Source organism: Saccoglossus kowalevskii, chromosome 22 (assembly GCF_978046115.1).
Source record: "Saccoglossus kowalevskii chromosome 22, keSacKowa6.1, whole genome shotgun sequence".
In the NCBI taxonomy this organism is placed as follows: Eukaryota; Metazoa; Hemichordata; class Enteropneusta; family Harrimaniidae; genus Saccoglossus; species Saccoglossus kowalevskii.
Genome location: NC_140662.1, coordinates 24,869,844 through 24,889,090, shown reverse-complemented (window position 1 = coordinate 24,889,090; position 19,247 = coordinate 24,869,844). Strand labels below are relative to the sequence as shown.

Genomic DNA, 19,247 nt, shown 5'->3' with positions numbered 1-19,247 from the left:
GGGCTTTTACCTTCCTGGATCAACTTATGAGTGTAAGCTCGTGCAGTATGCTGATGATAATACAGCCTCACTATCGGACCTGTCATCTCTCAACCACCTTATCATGTTGTCTGATAGATTTTCTAAAGCCTCGGGCTCTTGTCTGAATAAATCTAAGTGCAAAGGTCTGTGGCTTGGCAGGTGGAAGCACCGTAGTGACTCGCCTTGCCAATTCACCTTTAACAGCAATAAACTAAAAGTTAACGGTGTCTGGATTTCAAATTCTGATATGTCTGCTTTGAATTGGTATGATCGGCAAATCAAACTGAAGCATGTGCTCAATTCTTGGAAATCAAGAAATCTCACTTATGCCGGTAAGACAACTCTTCTGAACTCTGTTGCTTTGCCACTCTTTTTCTATATTGCTCCTCTCTTCCCCTGCCCCCTTCCAATTAGGAAGTCAATCATGGCCGATATCTTTGGTTTTTTTTGGGGAGGACGCAAAGAACACGTCCGAAGAGATGTGATCTGCTTACCGAAGGAAAAGGGTGGTTGGGGCCTATCACATCTGCCCACAAAAGCTATGTCACTTCTTCTGAAAAGCATAAAAATCTCTTTTCAGACTAAACCTTGCAACCTTTATTTCACAGCATACTGTGCCTCTGAACTCAGACGCTATCTTCCTCACCTTTGGTCTAATTCTAGTCCTCACTTTGAATCGTGCCCAGTTTGGTACAAAACAACAACTGAATTGGTTAAACAGATCATGAGGAAAAGCCCAAGCATCAACTGGGAGACATCATCAACTAGAGAATTGTCCGATCACCTCTCCAGAAATACGGTAACCTACCCAAAGGTCGTGGGAGAAAACCCGAACCTTGACTGGCCTTTGATTTGGCATCGTATGCACTCGTGTATTCTGGAAAACAATATGATCTGTCTGTCCTGGAAAATTGTTCACCGTGCTGTCGTTACAACATCAGTAATGCACAAATGGGGATATGTTTCATGTTCCAAATGCCCACGTGCGACCTGTACTTCCCCTGAAACTATGATTCACATGTTCATCACCTGCCACCTTGCCGCTTTCTTGTGGTCTTGGCTGGATAATTTGTTCTTTAAATGGTTCAATATTATATCTCCTTGTGATCTGAACTTAATTTTCTATAGCATATCTGATGCGTCACCTTCATCCTTTCCATCGAGTACAGCACTCTATTTGATTAACATCGTCAAATTGCACATCTGGAAGTCTCGATGCAAATCGGCATTTGAAAATATTCATCTTTCTCAGGACCAACTATTGCAACAAGTAAAGATCTCCATTAAAACACGTTTGAAAACTGATTTTCATCGTTTGGCAAGACCAGATTTCTTTTTCAGATGGGGTCCTGTCGTCCAAAAAACACAGACTGGGTATGCCGCCATTGTGTCATGAATTTGTCTTGTAACCACTATTCTATGCCTGATCTATTCAACTTTTCGAGTTAACTTTTCTCGATACATCCCTCCAAGTACAACACATTTGTTCCCTAAATATTTATTTTCAGCAGGAGTTTTACAGTAGGGAGGATCGTACCCTCTTGTGGCGAGAACTGGTGAGACCAGCCTGCTAGTAGGAGGCTCCTGCAGTTCATTTGTATATGTTTGATCCTCTGCACATCTGTTTCAAGATAAGTTAAATTGATTTTTCCTACAAACTAAAAATCGCCTTTTACTAAAGATTTCCGTGCAGAGGAACAACTAATGAGTCTATAATCAATTTTTTGATAACCCCGCTCAATTGCGGGGTGATAAATAAACAAATATTAGAAATAATTGAATCGGCAACTTGAATATGTACGATATTCAGATGACCAAATCTTTCAGTATCCAAATTTCGACGATGGCTAGGGTCTATCGGGCGGGTTTACAACTGACGGGCAGGTTTCATGACTGTCTAATCAGGCCCGGGTAAGCTTGGGCAAAATTGAACATCGCCGTTTTTTGTTTTTTGTTTTCATGTTTATTTCACAGATTACTCCCAATTGGCGGATCTTTGTGGCCGGGCACTGACCTTCTGTAGAAATTTACACCTTGGTTTGATAGCTCATCAAATTCGCACGAGTTGCGCCCTCTACCAGCGGATACAGGGATATGTTGAAGTAGCTGTCGACTGAAAGGGCAAGTTATTAAAAAAATCATGAAGGTAAACTATTAATTACATTGTTGACTAGCAACAGTTTGTACTGACTGGCAGCTAAACTTTGAAGTGCTATATGCTAAAACAATGTTACAATCATACTGGAAATTATGCCGTAAAGAAATCTAAGATTAATTATAATATCCGAAATGACGAGACGGTTTTCGCTTTGAACAACATTGTTACAGTATCGTCGCTATAGAGCGCGACTTAAACGTTTATTGGTCAGAAAGCAGGGGCAAATTATGTATTTCTCATATTCAAGGCAGCGTGTCTCATAATGTATTTTGTATAACATAATTATTTGTCTAGCCTTCAATAACAAACCACCTAAGTTTCTGTAAGAAATTACACATAGTACACAAAATCGGAAGATATTTGTTTTCCCACTTTACTCACCTTATCCGAAGTTGTGGTCACTGAAACGTATGTATTACACCACAACCATATGTCGAATTAACTCTGGCTTTTCTGCAGACCGCATAAATCTTTCGCCTTTTACTAAAGATTTCCGTGCAGAGGAACAACTAATGAGTCTATAATCAATTTTTTGATAACCCCGCTCAATTGCGGGGTGATAAATAAACAAATATTAGAAATAATTGAATCGGCAACTTGAATATGTACGATATTCAGATGACCAAATCTTTCAGTATCCAAATTTCGACGATGGCTAGGGTCTATCGGGCGGGTTTACAACTGACGGGCAGGTTTCATGACTGTCTAATCAGGCCCGGGTAAGCTTGGGCAAAATTGAACATCGCCGTTTTTTGTTTTTTGTTTTCATTTTTATTTCACAGATTACTCCCAATTGGCGGATCTTTGTGGCCGGGCACTGACCTTCTGTAGAAATTTACACCTTGGTTTGATAGCTCATCAAATTCGCACGAGTTGCGCCCTCTACCAGCGGATACAGGGATATGTTGAAGTAGCTGTCGACTGAAAGGGCAAGTTATTAAAAAAATCATGAAGGTAAACTATTAATTACATTGTTGACTAGCAACAGTTTGTACTGACTGGCAGCTAAACTTTGAAGTGCTATATGCTAAAACAATGTTACAATCATACTGGAAATTATGCCGTAAAGAAATCTAAGATTAATTATAATATCCGAAATGACGAGACGGTTTTCGCTTTGAACAACATTGTTACAGTATCGTCGCTATAGAGCGCGACTTAAACGTTTATTGGTCAGAAAGCAGGGGCAAATTATGTATTTCTCATATTCAAGGCAGCGTGTCTCATAATGTATTTTGTATAACATAATTATTTGTCTAGCCTTCAATAACAAACCACCTAAGTTTCTGTAAGAAATTACACATAGTACACAAAATCGGAAGATATTTGTTTTCCCACTTTACTCACCTTATCCGAAGTTGTGGTCACTGAAACGTATGTATTACACCACAACCATATGTCGAATTAACTCTGGTTTTTCTGCAGACCGCATAAATCTTTCGCCTTTTACTAAAGATTTCCGTGCAGAGGAACAACTAATGAGTCTATAATCAATTTTTTCATAACCCCGCTCAATTGCGGGGTGATAAATAAACAAATATTAGAAATAATTGAATCGGCAACTTGAATATGTACGATATTCAGATGACCAAATCTTTCAGTATCCAAATTTCGACGATGGCTAGGGTCTATCGGGCGGGTTTACAACTGACGGGCAGGTTTCATGACTGTCTAATCAGGCCCGGGTAAGCTTGGGCAAAATTGAACATCGCCGTTTTTTGTTTTTTGTTTTCATTTTTATTTCACAGATTACTCCCAATTGGTGGATCTTTGTGGCCGGGCACTGACCTTCTGTAGAAATTTACACCTTGGTTTGATAGCTCATCAAATTCGCACGAGTTGCGCCCTCTACCAGCGGATACAGGGATATGTTGAAGTAGCTGTCGACTGAAAGGGCAAGTTATTAAAAAAATCATGAAGGTAAACTATTAATTACATTGTTGACTAGCAACAGTTTGTACTGACTGGCAGCTAAACTTTGAAGTGCTATATGCTAAAACAATGTTACAATCATACTGGAAATTATGCCGTAAAGAAATCTAAGATTAATTATAATATCCGAAATGACGAGACGGTTTTCGCTTTGAACAACATTGTTACAGTATCGTCGCTATAGAGCGCGACTTAAACGTTTATTGGTCAGAAAGCAGGGGCAAATTATGTATTTCTCATATTCAAGGCAGCGTGTCTCATAATGTATTTTGTATAACATAATTATTTGTCTAGCCTTCAATAACAAACCACCTAAGTTTCTGTAAGAAATTACACATAGTACACAAAATCGGAAGATATTTGTTTTCCCACTTTACTCACCTTATCCGAAGTTGTGGTCACTGAAACGTATGTATTACACCACAACCATATGTCGAATTAACTCTGGCTTTTCTGCAGACCGCATAAATCTTTCGCCTTTTACTAAAGATTTCCGTGCAGAGGAACAACTAATGAGTCTATAATCAATTTTTTGATAACCCCGCTCAATTGCGGGGTGATAAATAAACAAATATTAGAAATAATTGAATCGGCAACTTGAATATGTACGATATTCAGATGACCAAATCTTTCAGTATCCAAATTTCGACGATGGCTAGGGTCTATCGGGCGGGTTTACAACTGACGGGCAGGTTTCATGACTGTCTAATCAGGCCCGGGTAAGCTTGGGCAAAATTGAACATCGCCGTTTTTTGTTTTTTGTTTTCATTTTTATTTCACAGATTACTCCCAATTGGCGGATCTTTGTGGCCGGGCACTGACCTTCTGTAGAAATTTACACCTTGGTTTGATAGCTCATCAAATTCGCACGAGTTGCGCCCTCTACCAGCGGATACAGGGATATGTTGAAGTAGCTGTCGACTGAAAGGGCAAGTTATTAAAAAAATCATGAAGGTAAACTATTAATTACATTGTTGACTAGCAACAGTTTGTACTGACTGGCAGCTAAACTTTGAAGTGCTATATGCTAAAACAATGTTACAATCATACTGGAAATTATGCCGTAAAGAAATCTAAGATTAATTATAATATCCGAAATGACGAGACGGTTTTCGCTTTGAACAACATTGTTACAGTATCGTCGCTATAGAGCGCGACTTAAACGTTTATTGGTCAGAAAGCAGGGGCAAATTATGTATTTCTCATATTCAAGGCAGCGTGTCTCATAATGTATTTTGTATAACATAATTATTTGTCTAGCCTTCAATAACAAACCACCTAAGTTTCTGTAAGAAATTACACATAGTACACAAAATCGGAAGATATTTGTTTTCCCACTTTACTCACCTTATCCGAAGTTGTGGTCACTGAAACGTATGTATTACACCACAACCATATGTCGAATTAACTCTGGTTTTTCTGCAGACCGCATAAATCTTCGCTGTTACCAAGTCACTGGATCCTGTAAGTAATTCTCTTCTTGCTTTGATCATCGTTTGATATTTTCTGATTCGCTGCTGTCCTCTCACGTGTGCTGCTGCCTTCAGTTTGCTTGCTGGTTATTGGACTTGTCTTGCTCGAGGCTTTGCCTCGTGCTGTTTTCATCTTTTTTGTTTTGTCTCTCTGTTGCCATGGCTGGAATTCGGCCTATTGGCAGAAAAGACAGAGTTCTTTGTTTGGTTTTAAAATCTGAATCTGCAACACCTAAACAGGTGTTTGATTATTTAAAATCCTTCGACATTGATGTGAAGCTTCACTTGGAAGCTGTTGAAAAGCTTGGTCCGTCAAAATATGATGTCACCTTTCGTTCCTTATCCTTCAGAAGAAATTTTGAAGAGAAAATTGCTGCCTCAGCAGACTGTTCCTCATCTTCATATGAAGAATCCACTATCGTCACTGCCTCATACGTGGGCAATGATCTAGATGACTCATACATGCAACATGCTTTATCTAGATTTGGAAAGGTTCTTGCTGCACGAAAATGCGTCTACTCTGAGTTTCCTACTTGCTTTAATGGAATTCGTCAATATAAAGTTAAATTGGGGGGAAATATTCCTCCCCGTCTACGGATCTGTAACAGAAATGTTTGGATTTCTTATCCCGGTCAGCCTAAAATCTGTGCCCGCTGTCACGGAGTTGATCACTTTGCTAAAGAATGCAAGGAAATAGTTTGCTTTCGCTGTCTTGGAGTTGGCCACTCTATTGACAACTGTACCAATGACATAAAGTGTACTGTGTGCCATGAAAACGGGCACAACTTCCGCCAATGTAAAGTCTCTTTTGCGAACAAAGCCAGTGTTCTGAACAAGTGGTCCACAGCACCACAAGCAAGCCGGACATCTGATCCTGCTCCTGACAAACCTGTCCATGATACCTCTCCAGCTGATTCGGCTAATATCACTGACCCTGTAATCTCACCTGCCTGTCCGGTTCAATCTGATATGAATTACGATTCTCCTCCGATCTTGCCTATTTCTAAACATGATTCTGCGAAAACTACTTCTGGTCCAGGCGCCATCTCTTCTTCACCCGCCAGTGTATCACCATCTGAAACTGTTGGTAGTGAACCTGAAGACATTTCTGATATGGTGGCTGAAGCTCCTATTCTTCCCCATCTTGCTAGCGGAAAACGCCCAGCAGAAGATGACTATGTTCCCTCCACTGAAGATCATAAACGAACTAGGGTCCCTGGCTTTTCACACGATGTCACTATTGTTTCTGATTGCGAGAGCTTCACCAGTGCTGACGAACAAAGTCTAAACACACCGAATGTGAATACTGAAACTAAGGCTGCCTTGTCGAGGACAAGTGATTCTCGCCTCCACAAACTGAACCAGGTGGAAGTTACATGTCACCGAGTGTCTGATGCGGACTGCAATAGCGAATTTACTGGATGGCCTGCCCTGGTTTCTCATCTCCAAGCTCACCACTCTTTTCTGGACACGGTGCAACTGCTCTGCCCTGTCGAAGCATGTGAAGCGGTGTCTGTCACGCCATCCGAGTGGCTCGTCCACTGTTGCGAAGCCCACCCACAATGGGTTCTGAACAAAGAATCCAGCTATTTTGATGATTATTTTACGAAATAAAGGTTCTTCTCACCAAAAATATGTCTGTCTCTATTATTTCAATAAACATAAATGGTTTAAAAGATTATATGAAAAGGTCTCTTTTTTTCAAATACTGTCATGAATCTAACTTTGATATCATCCTTGTCCAGGAGGCACATGTCTGTTCTCTTGAGGAAGGAAAGCAGTGGGAGAGAGAATGGGGTGGTAGTGCGATATGGAGTCTCGGCTCGAACAACAGCAGAGGTGTGGGGATCCTCCTTTCACCGAAATGTAATGTTTCATTTGACAACGCGGTTTCTGATGATAGTGGCAGAGTGGTATCAAGTGTTGTGAAGTGGAACACAAACCTTTTTAAAGTTATTTCTGTGTATGCTCCTAATATGCCTTCTCAGAGGAAAAAATTCCTTGACTCGCTTCATCAATTTCTTGGAGGTAACTACCCCCTGATTCTTGGTGGGGACTTTAATTGTATTGAGAGTAGTATGGACAAGTTGGGAGGTTCTCTAACATGCTCCCATTCTTATGTAGGGGGCTTAGAGTTGGGAAATCTTTGCTCTGAACTTAGTCTTGTGGATGTTTGGCGAAAGCATCATCCTTCTGCATCACAATTCACCTGGCGCAACAAGAACAACTCTGTTTCATCTAGGATTGACCGATTTTATGTATCTTCATCCCTGAATGTATCTTCTGCGACTATTTCTGCTTTCACTCTTTCTGATCATGATGCTGTATGTATTCTGCTTAAAGCCTTTAATTCCCCTGCTCGGGGACCTGGAGTATGGAAATGTAACGTCTCACTCCTCCAGGATCCGGAGATTATAAGATCCATCGAAGACAACTATGAAAGATGGAAGACTCTGAAGCCGGCCTTTGATAACATCAGTGAATGGTGGGATATGGTTAAAGACCGTTGTAAATCTTGTCTCATTTCATATGCTTGTCAAAAATCTCATGCAAGAAAGGTCAAACTTAAATATCTTAATGATGAGCTTCAGCATCTGACGTCCAAGCTGAATCAGGGGGACAGGTCCCAATCCAGCCTTGAGCAGTATTCTTCTGTAAGGGATCAAATAAACTCCCTGAATATGTCTAATCTCGAAGGCGCCAAAATCCGTGCGCGGGTTCAGAATCTTGATGAAAATGAGAAGTGCTCTCGTTATTTTCTTGGTCGTGAACGCCGTCGCGGAAAAATGAAAGTAATTTCTGCCATCAGAGACACGAATGGAGACATTCACAATTCTCAGAAAAATATTTTGAATACAATTCACAACTTCTATGCATCTCTGTTCACTTCTAAATCATCACTTGACGAAGAAGATCAGGATTTTTTTCTTTCACAGGTGACTCACAGTCTTTCAAGTAGCCAGCGTGATTCTTTGGAATCACCTCTGAAAACTTCTGAAATTGAACATGCCCTTAGGGGCATGGAGAACAACAAAACACCCGGAAGGGATGGTTTGCCAAAGGAATTTTATATTCATTGCTGGCACTTTCTGAAATATGATCTGACTGACGTCATCAATGAAGAGCTTTCTTCCGGTCATCTTTCTTCATCCCAAAAGAAAGGCGTCATCACCCTTATCAGTAAGGATATCGATGTCACCAAACCTGGCAATGAAAACTCTCACCTCGATCCAAAGAACAAACGTCCTATATCGCTTTTGAATGTGGACTACAAGCTGATCTCCAAATCTCTCTGTAACCGCCTGAAACCTGTCATCTCTAGTCTGTTATCTCCCTTTCAAACATGTGGTGTCACTGGAAGATCGATCCAAGAAAACATTCAGATCATCCGTGATATTGTGTTTCATGCTAATGATCGTAATATGTCAGGTCTGCTTATCTCATTGGACCAACAGAAAGCCTTTGACCAGGTGGAATGGAGTTTTCTGCACAAAGTTCTTTTTCGTATGAATTTTGGTCCCCAATTCAGTCACTTCATATCATGTCTGTATAATGGTATCACCAGCTCTGTTCTGGTTAATGGTCATTTGTCACCCCCCATCATGTTATCTAGAGGAGTTCGCCAAGGATGCCCTCTTTCTCCCCTGCTTTATGTGCTATTCATCGAGCCATTTGCAGCCGCTGTGAGGAACTGCCAAAAGATCAAGGGCTTTTACCTTCCTGGATCAACTGATGAGTGTAAGCTCGTGCAGTATGCTGATGATAATACAGCCTCACTATCGAACCTGTCATCTCTCAACCACCTTATCATGTTGTCTGATAGATTTTCTAAAGCCTCGGGCTCTTGTCTGAATAAATCTAAGTGCAAAGGTCTGTGGCTTGGCAGGTGGAAGCACCGTAGCGACTCGCCTTGCCAATTCACCTTTAACAGCAATAAACTAAAAGTTAACGGTGTCTGGATTTCAAATTCTGATATGTCTGCTTTGAATTGGTATGATCGGCAAATCAAACTGAAGCACATGCTCAATTCTTGGAAATCAAGAAATCTCACTTATGCCGGTAAGACAACTCTTCTGAACTCTGTTGCTTTGCCACTCTTTTTCTATATTGCTCCTCTCTTCCCCTGCCCCCTTCCAATTAGGAAGTCAATCATGGCCGATATCTTTGGTTTTTTTTTGGGGAGGACGCAAAGAACACGTCCGAAGAGATGTGATCTGCTTACCGAAGGAAAAGGGTGGTTGGGGCCTATCACATCTGCCCACAAAAGCTATGTCACTTCTTCTGAAAAGCATAAAAATCTCTTTTCAGACTAAACCTTGCAACCTTTATTTCACAGCATACTGTGCCTCTGAACTCAGACGCTATCTTCCTCACCTTTGGTCTAATTCTAGTCCTCACTTTGAATCGTGCCCAGTTTGGTACAAAACAACAACTGAATTGGTTAAACAGATCGTGAGGAAAAGCCCAAGCATCAACTGGAAGACATCATCAACTAGAGAATTGTCCGATCACCTCTCCAGAAATACGGTAACCTACCCAAAGGTCGTGGGAGAAAACCCGAACCTTGACTGGCCTTTGATTTGGCATCGTATGCACTCGTGTATTCTGGAAAACAATATGATCTGTCTGTCCTGGAAAATTGTTCACCGTGCTGTCGTTACAACATCAGTAATGCACAAATGGGGATATGTTTCATGTTCCAAATGCCCACGTGCGACCTGTACTTCCCCTGAAACTATGATTCACATGTTCATCACCTGCCACCTTGCCGCTTTCTTGTGGTCTTGGCTGGATAATTTGTTCTTTAAATGGTTCAATATTATATCTCCTTGTGATCTGAACTTAATTTTCTATAGCATATCTGATGCGTCACCTTCATCCTTTCCATCGAGTACAGCACTCTATTTGATTAACATCGTCAAATTGCACATCTGGAAGTCTCGATGCAAATCGGCATTTGAAAATATTCATCTTTCTCAGGACCAACTATTGCAACAAGTAAAGATCTCCATTAAAACACGTTTGAAAACTGATTTTCACCGTTTGGCAAGACCAGATTTCTTCTTCAGATGGGGTCCTGTCGTCCAAAAAACACAGACTGGGTATGCCGCCATTTTGTCATGAATTTGTCTTGTAACCACTATTCTATGCCTGATCTATTCAACTTTTCGAGTTAACTTTTCTCGATACATCCCTCCAAGTACAACACATTTGTTCCCTAAATATTTATTTTCAGCAGGAGTTTTACAGTAGGGAGGATCGTACCCTCTTGTGGCGAGAACTGGTGAGACCAGCCTGCTAGTAGGAGGCTCCTGCAGTTCATTTGTATATGTTTGATCCTCTGCACATCTGTTTCAAGATAAGTTAAATTGATTTTTCCTACAAACTAAAAATCGCCTTTTACTAAAGATTTCCGTGCAGAGGAACAACTAATGAGTCTATAATCAATTTTTTGATAACCCCGCTCAATTGCGGGGTGATAAATAAACAAATATTAGAAATAATTGAATCGGCAACTTGAATATGTACGATATTCAGATGACCAAATCTTTCAGTATCCAAATTTCGACGATGGCTAGGGTCTATCGGGCGGGTTTACAACTGACGGGCAGGTTTCATGACTGTCTAATCAGGCCCGGGTAAGCTTGGGCAAAATTGAACATCGCCGTTTTTTGTTTTTTGTTTTCATTTTTATTTCACAGATTACTCCCAATTGGCGGATCTTTGTGGCCGGGCACTGACCTTCTGTAGAAATTTACACCTTGGTTTGATAGCTCATCAAATTCGCACGAGTTGCGCCCTCTACCAGCGGATACAGGGATATGTTGAAGTAGCTGTCGACTGAAAGGGCAAGTTATTAAAAAAATCATGAAGGTAAACTATTAATTACATTGTTGACTAGCAACAGTTTGTACTGACTGGCAGCTAAACTTTGAAGTGCTATATGCTAAAACAATGTTACAATCATACTGGAAATTATGCCGTAAAGAAATCTAAGATTAATTATAATATCCGAAATGACGAGACGGTTTTCGCTTTGAACAACATTGTTACACTATCGTCGCTATAGAGCGCGACTTAAACGTTTATTGGTCAGAAAGCAGGGGCAAATTATGTATTTCTCATATTCAAGGCAGCGTGTCTCATAATGTATTTTGTATAACATAATTATTTGTCTAGCCTTCAATAACAAACCACCTAAGTTTCTGTAAGAAATTACACATAGTACACAAAATCGGAAGATATTTGTTTTCCCACTTTACTCACCTTATCCGAAGTTGTGGTCACTGAAACGTATGTATTACACCACAACCATATGTCGAATTAACTCTGGTTTTTCTGCAGACCACATAAATCTTTCGCCTTTTACTAAAGATTTCCGTGCAGAGGAACAACTAATGAGTCTATAATCAATTTGTTGATAACCCCGCTCAATTGCGGGGTGATAAATAAACAAATATTAGAAATAATTGAATCGGCAACTTGAATATGTACGATATTCAGATGACCAAATCTTTCAGTATCCAAATTTCGACGATGGCTAGGGTCTATCGGGCGGGTTTACAACTGACGGGCAGGTTTCATGACTGTCTAATCAGGCCCGGGTAAGCTTGGGCAAAATTGAACATCGCCGTTTTTTGTTTTCATTTTTATTTCACAGATTACTCCCAATTGGCGGATCTTTGTGGCCGGGCACTGACCTTCTGTAGAAATTTACACCTTGGTTTGATAGCTCATCAAATTCGCACGAGTTGCGCCCTCTACCAGCGGATACAGGGATATGTTGAAGTAGCTGTCGACTGAAAGGGCAAGTTATTAAAAAAATCATGAAGGTAAACTATTAATTACATTGTTGACTAGCAACAGTTTGTACTGACTGGCAGCTAAACTTTGAAGTGCTATATGCTAAAACAATGTTACAATCATACTGGAAATTATGCCGTAAAGAAATCTAAGATTAATTATAATATCCGAAATGACGAGACGGTTTTCGCTTTGAACAACATTGTTACAGTATCGTCGCTATAGAGCGCGACTTAAACGTTTATTGGTCAGAAAGCAGGGGCAAATTATGTATTTCTCATATTCAAGGCAGCGTGTCTCATAATGTATTTTGTATAACATAATTATTTGTCTAGCCTTCAATAACAAACCACCTAAGTTTCTGTAAGAAATTACACATAGTACACAAAATCGGAAGATATTTGTTTTCCCACTTTACTCACCTTATCCGAAGTTGTGGTCACTGAAACGTATGTATTACACCACAACCATATGTCGAATTAACTCTGGTTTTTCTGCAGACCGCATAAATCTTTCGCCTTTTACTAAAGATTTCCGTGCAGAGGAACAACTAATGAGTCTATAATCAATTTTTTGATAACCCCGCTCAATTGCGGGGTGATAAATAAACAAATATTAGAAATAATTGAATCGGCAACTTGAATATGTACGATATTCAGATGACCAAATCTTTCAGTATCCAAATTTCGACGATGGCTAGGGTCTATCGGGCGGGTTTACAACTGACGGGCAGGTTTCATGACTGTCTAATCAGGCCCGGGTAAGCTTGGGCAAAATTGAACATCGCCGTTTTTTGTTTTTTGTTTTCATTTTTATTTCACAGATTACTCCCAATTGGCGGATCTTTGTGGCCGGGCACTGACCTTCTGTAGAAATTTACACCTTGGTTTGATAGCTCATCAAATTCGCACGAGTTGCGCCCTCTACCAGCGGATACAGGGATATGTTGAAGTAGCTGTCGACTGAAAGGGCAAGTTATTAAAAAAATCATGAAGGTAAACTATTAATTACATTGTTGACTAGCAACAGTTTGTACTGACTGGCAGCTAAACTTTGAAGTGCTATATGCTAAAACAATGTTACAATCATACTGGAAATTATGCCGTAAAGAAATCTAAGATTAATTATAATATCCGAAATGACGAGACGGTTTTCGCTTTGAACAACATTGTTACACTATCGTCGCTATAGAGCGCGACTTAAACGTTTATTGGTCAGAAAGCAGGGGCAAATTATGTATTTCTCATATTCAAGGCAGCGTGTCTCATAATGTATTTTGTATAACATAATTATTTGTCTAGCCTTCAATAACAAACCACCTAAGTTTCTGTAAGAAATTACACATAGTACACAAAATCGGAAGATATTTGTTTTCCCACTTTACTCACCTTATCCGAAGTTGTGGTCACTGAAACGTATGTATTACACCACAACCATATGTCGAATTAACTCTGGTTTTTCTGCAGACCGCATAAATCTTTCGCCTTTTACTAAAGATTTCCGTGCAGAGGAACAACTAATGAGTCTATAATCAATTTGTTGATAACCCCGCTCAATTGCGGGGTGATAAATAAACAAATATTAGAAATAATTGAATCGGCAACTTGAATATGTACGATATTCAGATGACCAAATCTTTCAGTATCCAAATTTCGACGATGGCTAGGGTCTATCGGGCGGGTTTACAACTGACGGGCAGGTTTCATGACTGTCTAATCAGGCCCGGGTAAGCTTGGGCAAAATTGAACATCGCCGTTTTTTGTTTTTTGTTTTCATTTTTATTTCACAGATTACTCCCAATTGGCGGATCTTTGTGGCCGGGCACTGACCTTCTGTAGAAATTTACACCTTGGTTTGATAGCTCATCAAATTCGCACGAGTTGCGCCCTCTACCAGCGGATACAGGGATATGTTGAAGTAGCTGTCGACTGAAAGGGCAAGTTATTAAAAAAATCATGAAGGTAAACTATTAATTACATTGTTGACTAGCAACAGTTTGTACTGACTGGCAGCTAAACTTTGAAGTGCTATATGCTAAAACAATGTTACAATCATACTGGAAATTATGCCGTAAAGAAATCTAAGATTAATTATAATATCCGAAATGACGAGACGGTTTTCGCTTTGAACAACATTGTTACAGTATCGTCGCTATAGAGCGCGACTTAAACGTTTATTGGTCAGAAAGCAGGGGCAAATTATGTATTTCTCATATTCAAGGCAGCGTGTCTCATAATGTATTTTGTATAACATAATTATTTGTCTAGCCTTCAATAACAAACCACCTAAGTTTCTGTAAGAAATTACACATAGTACACAAAATCGGAAGATATTTGTTTTCCCACTTTACTCACCTTATCCGAAGTTGTGGTCACTGAAACGTATGTATTACACCACAACCATATGTCGAATTAACTCTGGTTTTTCTGCAGACCGCATAAATCTTTCGCCTTTTACTAAAGATTTCCGTGCAGAGGAACAACTAATGAGTCTATAATCAATTTTTTGATAACCCCGCTCAATTGCGGGGTGATAAATAAACAAATATTAGAAATAATTGAATCGGCAACTTGAATATGTACGATATTCAGATGACCAAATCTTTCAGTATCCAAATTTCGACGATGGCTAGGGTCTATCGGGCGGGTTTACAACTGACGGGCAGGTTTCATGACTGTCTAATCAGGCCCGGGTAAGCTTGGGCAAAATTGAACATCGCCGTTTTTTGTTTTTTGTTTTCATTTTTATTTCACAGATTACTCCCAATTGGCGGATCTTTGTGGCCGGGCACTGACCTTCTGTAGAAATTTACACCTTGGTTTGATAGCTCATCAAATTCGCACGAGTTGCGCCCTCTACCAGCGGATACAGGGATATGTTGAAGTAGCTGTCGACTGAAAGGGCAAGTTATTAAAAAAATCATGAAGGTAAACTATTAATTACATTGTTGACTAGCAACAGTTTGTACTGACTGGCAGCTAAACTTTGAAGTGCTATATGCTAAAACAATGTTACAATCATACTGGAAATTATGCCGTAAAGAAATCTAAGATTAATTATAATATCCGAAATGACGAGACGGTTTTCGCTTTGAACAACATTGTTACACTATCGTCGCTATAGAGCGCGACTTAAACGTTTATTGGTCAGAAAGCAGGGGCAAATTATGTATTTCTCATATTCAAGGCAGCGTGTCTCATAATGTATTTTGTATAACATAATTATTTGTCTAGCCTTCAATAACAAACCACCTAAGTTTCTGTAAGAAATTACACATAGTACACAAAATCGGAAGATATTTGTTTTCCCACTTTACTCACCTTATCCGAAGTTGTGGTCACTGAAACGTATGTATTACACCACAACCATATGTCGAATTAACTCTGGTTTTTCTGCAGACCGCATAAATCTTTCGCCTTTTACTAAAGATTTCCGTGCAGAGGAACAACTAATGAGTCTATAATCAATTTTTTGATAACCCCGCTCAATTGCGGGGTGATAAATAAACAAATATTAGAAATAATTGAATCGGCAACTTGAATATGTACGATATTCAGATGACCAAATCTTTCAGTATCCAAATTTCGACGATGGCTAGGGTCTATCGGGCGGGTTTACAACTGACGGGCAGGTTTCATGACTGTCTAATCAGGCCCGGGTAAGCTTGGGCAAAATTGAACATCGCCGTTTTTTGTTTTTTGTTTTCATTTTTATTTCACAGATTACTCCCAATTGGCGGATCTTTGTGGCCGGGCACTGACCTTCTGTAGAAATTTACACCTTGGTTTGATAGCTCATCAAATTCGCACGAGTTGCGCCCTCTAGCAGCGGATACAGGGATATGTTGAAGTAGCTGTCGACTGAAAGGGCAAGTTATTAAAAAAATCATGAAGGTAAACTATTAATTACATTGTTGACTAGCAACAGTTTGTACTGACTGGCAGCTAAACTTTGAAGTGCTATATGCTAAAACAATGTTACAATCATACTGGAAATTATGCCGTAAAGAAATCTAAGATTAATTATAATATCCGAAATGACGAGACGGTTTTCGCTTTGAACAACATTGTTACAGTATCGTCGCTATAGAGCGCGACTTAAACGTTTATTGGTCAGAAAGCAGGGGCAAATTATGTATTTCTCATATTCAAGGCAGCGTGTCTCATAATGTATTTTGTATAACATAATTATTTGTCTAGCCTTCAATAACAAACCACCTAAGTTTCTGTAAGAAATTACACATAGTACACAAAATCGGAAGATATTTGTTTTCCCACTTTACTCACCTTATCCGAAGTTGTGGTCACTGAAACGTATGTATTACACCACAACCATATGTCGAATTAACTCTGGTTTTTCTGCAGACCGCATAAATCTTTCGCCTTTTACTAAAGATTTCCGTGCAGAGGAACAACTAATGAGTCTATAATCATTTTTTTGATAACCCCGCTCAATTGCGGGGTGATAAATAAACAAATATTAGAAATAATTGAATCGGCAACTTGAATATGTAGGATATTCAGATGACCAAATCTTTCAGTATCCAAATTTCGACGATGGCTAGGGTCTATCGGGCGGGTTTACAACTGACGGGCAGGTTTCATGACTGTCTAATCAGGCCCGGGTAAGCTTGGGCAAAATTGAACATCGCCGTTTTTTGTTTTTTGTTTTCATTTTTATTTCACAGATTACTCCCAATTGGCGGATCTTTGTGGCCGGGCACTGACCTTCTGTAGAAATTTACACCTTGGTTTGATAGCTCATCAAATTCGCACGAGTTGCGCCCTCTACCAGCGGATACAGGGATATGTTGAAGTAGCTGTCGACTGAAAGGGCAAGTTATTAAAAAAATCATGAAGGTAAACTATTAATTACATTGTTGACTAGCAACAGTTTGTACTGACTGGCAGCTAAACTTTGAAGTGCTATATGCTAAAACAATGTTACAATCATACTGGAAATTATGCCGTAAAGAAATCTAAGATTAATTATAATATCCGAAATGACGAGACGGTTTTCGCTTTGAACAACATTGTTACAGTATCGTCGCTATAGAGCGCGACTTAAACGTTTATTGGTCAGAAAGCAGGGGCAAATTATGTATTTCTCATATTCAAGGCAGCGTGTCTCATAATGTATTTTGTATAACATAATTATTTGTCTAGCCTTCAATAACAAACCACCTAAGTTTCTGTAAGAAATTACACATAGTACACAAAATCGGAAGATATTTGTTTTCCCACTTTACTCACCTTATCCGAAGTTGTGGTCACTGAAACGTATGTATTACACCACAACCATATGTCGAATTAACTCTGGTTTTTCTGCAGACCGCATAAATCTTTCGCCTTTTACTAAAGATTTCCGTGCAGAGGAACAACTAATGAGTCTATAATCAATTTGTTGATAACCCCGCTCAATTGCGGGGTGATAAATAAACAAATATTAGAAATAATTGAATCGGCAACTTGAATATGTACGATATTCAGATGACCAAATCTTTCAGTATCCAAATTTCGACGATGGCTAGGGTCTATCGGGCGGGTTTACAACTGACGGGCAGGTTTCATGACTGTCTAATCAGGCCCGGGTAAGCTTGGGCAAAATTGAACATCGCCGTTTTTTGTTTTCATTTTTATTTCACAGATTACTCCCAATTGGCGGATCTTTGTGGCCGGGCACTGACCTTCTGTAGAAATTTACACCTTGGTTTGATAGCTCATCAAATTCGCACGAGTTGCGCCCTCTACCAGCGGATACAGGGATATGTTGAAGTAGCTGTCGACTGAAAGGGCAAGTTATTAAAAAAATCATGAAGGTAAACTATTAATTACATTGTTGACTAGCAACAGTTTGTACTGACTGGCAGCTAAACTTTGAAGTGCTATATGCTAAAACAATGTTACAATCATACTGGAAATTATGCCGTAAAGAAATCTAAGATTAATTATAATATCCGAAATGACGAGACGGTTTTCGCTTTGAACAACATTGTTACAGTATCGTCGCTATAGAGCGCGACTTAAACGTTTATTGGTCAGAAAGCAGGGGCAACTTATGTATTTCTCATATTCAAGGCAGCGTGTCTCATAATGTATTTTGTATAACATAATTATTTGTCTAGCCTTCAATAACAAACCACCTAAGTTTCTGTAAGAAATTACACATAGTACACAAAATCGGAAGATATTTGTTTTCCCACTTTACTCACCTTATCCGAAGTTGTGGTCACTGAAACGTATGTATTACACCACAACCATATGTCGAATTAACTCTGGTTTTTCTGCAGACCGCATAAATCTTTCGCCTTTTACTAAAGATTTCCGTGCAGAGGAACAACTAATGAGTCTATAGTCAATTTTTTGATAACCCCGCTCAATTGCGGGGTGATAAATAAACAAATATTAGAAATAATTGAATCGGCAACTTGAATATGTAGGATATTCAGATGACCAAATCTTTCAGTATCCAAATTTCGACGATGGCTAGGGTCTATCGGGCGGGTTTACAACTGACGGGCAGGTTTCATGACTGTCTAATCAGGCCCGGGTAAGCTTGGGCAAAATTGAACATCGCCGTTTTTTGTTTTTTGTTTTCATTTTTATTTCACAGATTACTCCCAATTGGCGGATCTTTGTGGCCGGGCACTGACCTTCTGTAGAAATTTACACCTTGGTTTGATAGCTCATCAAATTCGCACGAGTTGCGCCCTCTACCAGCGGATACAGGGATATGTTGAAGTAGCTGTCGACTGAAAGGGCAAGTTATTAAAAAAATCATGAAGGTAAACTATTAATTACATTGTTGACTAGCAACAGTTTGTACTGACTGGCAGCTAAACTTTGAAGTGCTATATGCTA

General features: G+C 39.5%; 11 non-coding genes and 2 pseudogenes across 11 annotated transcripts; all 13 read left to right on the top strand.

Annotated features, from left to right (window-relative positions):
* Positions 1-1,658: 1,658 nt before the first annotated feature.
* On the top strand, positions 1,659-1,771 carry LOC144353442 (U5 spliceosomal RNA; annotated as a pseudogene).
* Positions 1,772-2,618: 847 nt separating this feature from the next.
* Positions 2,619-2,737, top strand: LOC144353420 (U5 spliceosomal RNA). The gene has a single exon (XR_013420811.2). It is a non-coding gene; the product is annotated as a U5 spliceosomal RNA (small nuclear RNA).
* Positions 2,738-3,584: 847 nt separating this feature from the next.
* LOC144353423 (U5 spliceosomal RNA) lies at positions 3,585-3,703 on the top strand. The gene has a single exon (XR_013420812.2). It is a non-coding gene; the product is annotated as a U5 spliceosomal RNA (small nuclear RNA).
* An 847-nt stretch (positions 3,704-4,550) lies between these two features.
* Positions 4,551-4,669, top strand: LOC144352987 (U5 spliceosomal RNA). Its single transcript, XR_013420720.2, has one exon. It is a non-coding gene; the product is annotated as a U5 spliceosomal RNA (small nuclear RNA).
* A 6,279-nt stretch (positions 4,670-10,948) lies between these two features.
* On the top strand, positions 10,949-11,061 carry LOC144352989 (U5 spliceosomal RNA; annotated as a pseudogene).
* Positions 11,062-11,908: 847 nt separating this feature from the next.
* On the top strand, positions 11,909-12,027 carry LOC146729231 (U5 spliceosomal RNA). Its single transcript, XR_014928497.1, has one exon. It is a non-coding gene; the product is annotated as a U5 spliceosomal RNA (small nuclear RNA).
* Positions 12,028-12,867: 840 nt separating this feature from the next.
* On the top strand, positions 12,868-12,986 carry LOC146729230 (U5 spliceosomal RNA). Its single transcript, XR_014928380.1, has one exon. It is a non-coding gene; the product is annotated as a U5 spliceosomal RNA (small nuclear RNA).
* Positions 12,987-13,833: 847 nt separating this feature from the next.
* Positions 13,834-13,952, top strand: LOC146729229 (U5 spliceosomal RNA). The gene has a single exon (XR_014928396.1). It is a non-coding gene; the product is annotated as a U5 spliceosomal RNA (small nuclear RNA).
* An 847-nt stretch (positions 13,953-14,799) lies between these two features.
* Positions 14,800-14,918, top strand: LOC146729228 (U5 spliceosomal RNA). The gene has a single exon (XR_014928372.1). It is a non-coding gene; the product is annotated as a U5 spliceosomal RNA (small nuclear RNA).
* Positions 14,919-15,765: 847 nt separating this feature from the next.
* Positions 15,766-15,884, top strand: LOC146729227 (U5 spliceosomal RNA). The gene has a single exon (XR_014928361.1). It is a non-coding gene; the product is annotated as a U5 spliceosomal RNA (small nuclear RNA).
* An 847-nt stretch (positions 15,885-16,731) lies between these two features.
* Positions 16,732-16,850, top strand: LOC144361830 (U5 spliceosomal RNA). The gene has a single exon (XR_013422482.2). It is a non-coding gene; the product is annotated as a U5 spliceosomal RNA (small nuclear RNA).
* Positions 16,851-17,697: 847 nt separating this feature from the next.
* On the top strand, positions 17,698-17,816 carry LOC144361829 (U5 spliceosomal RNA). The gene has a single exon (XR_013422481.2). It is a non-coding gene; the product is annotated as a U5 spliceosomal RNA (small nuclear RNA).
* Positions 17,817-18,656: 840 nt separating this feature from the next.
* Positions 18,657-18,775, top strand: LOC144361828 (U5 spliceosomal RNA). The gene has a single exon (XR_013422480.2). It is a non-coding gene; the product is annotated as a U5 spliceosomal RNA (small nuclear RNA).
* Positions 18,776-19,247: the final 472 nt, after the last annotated feature.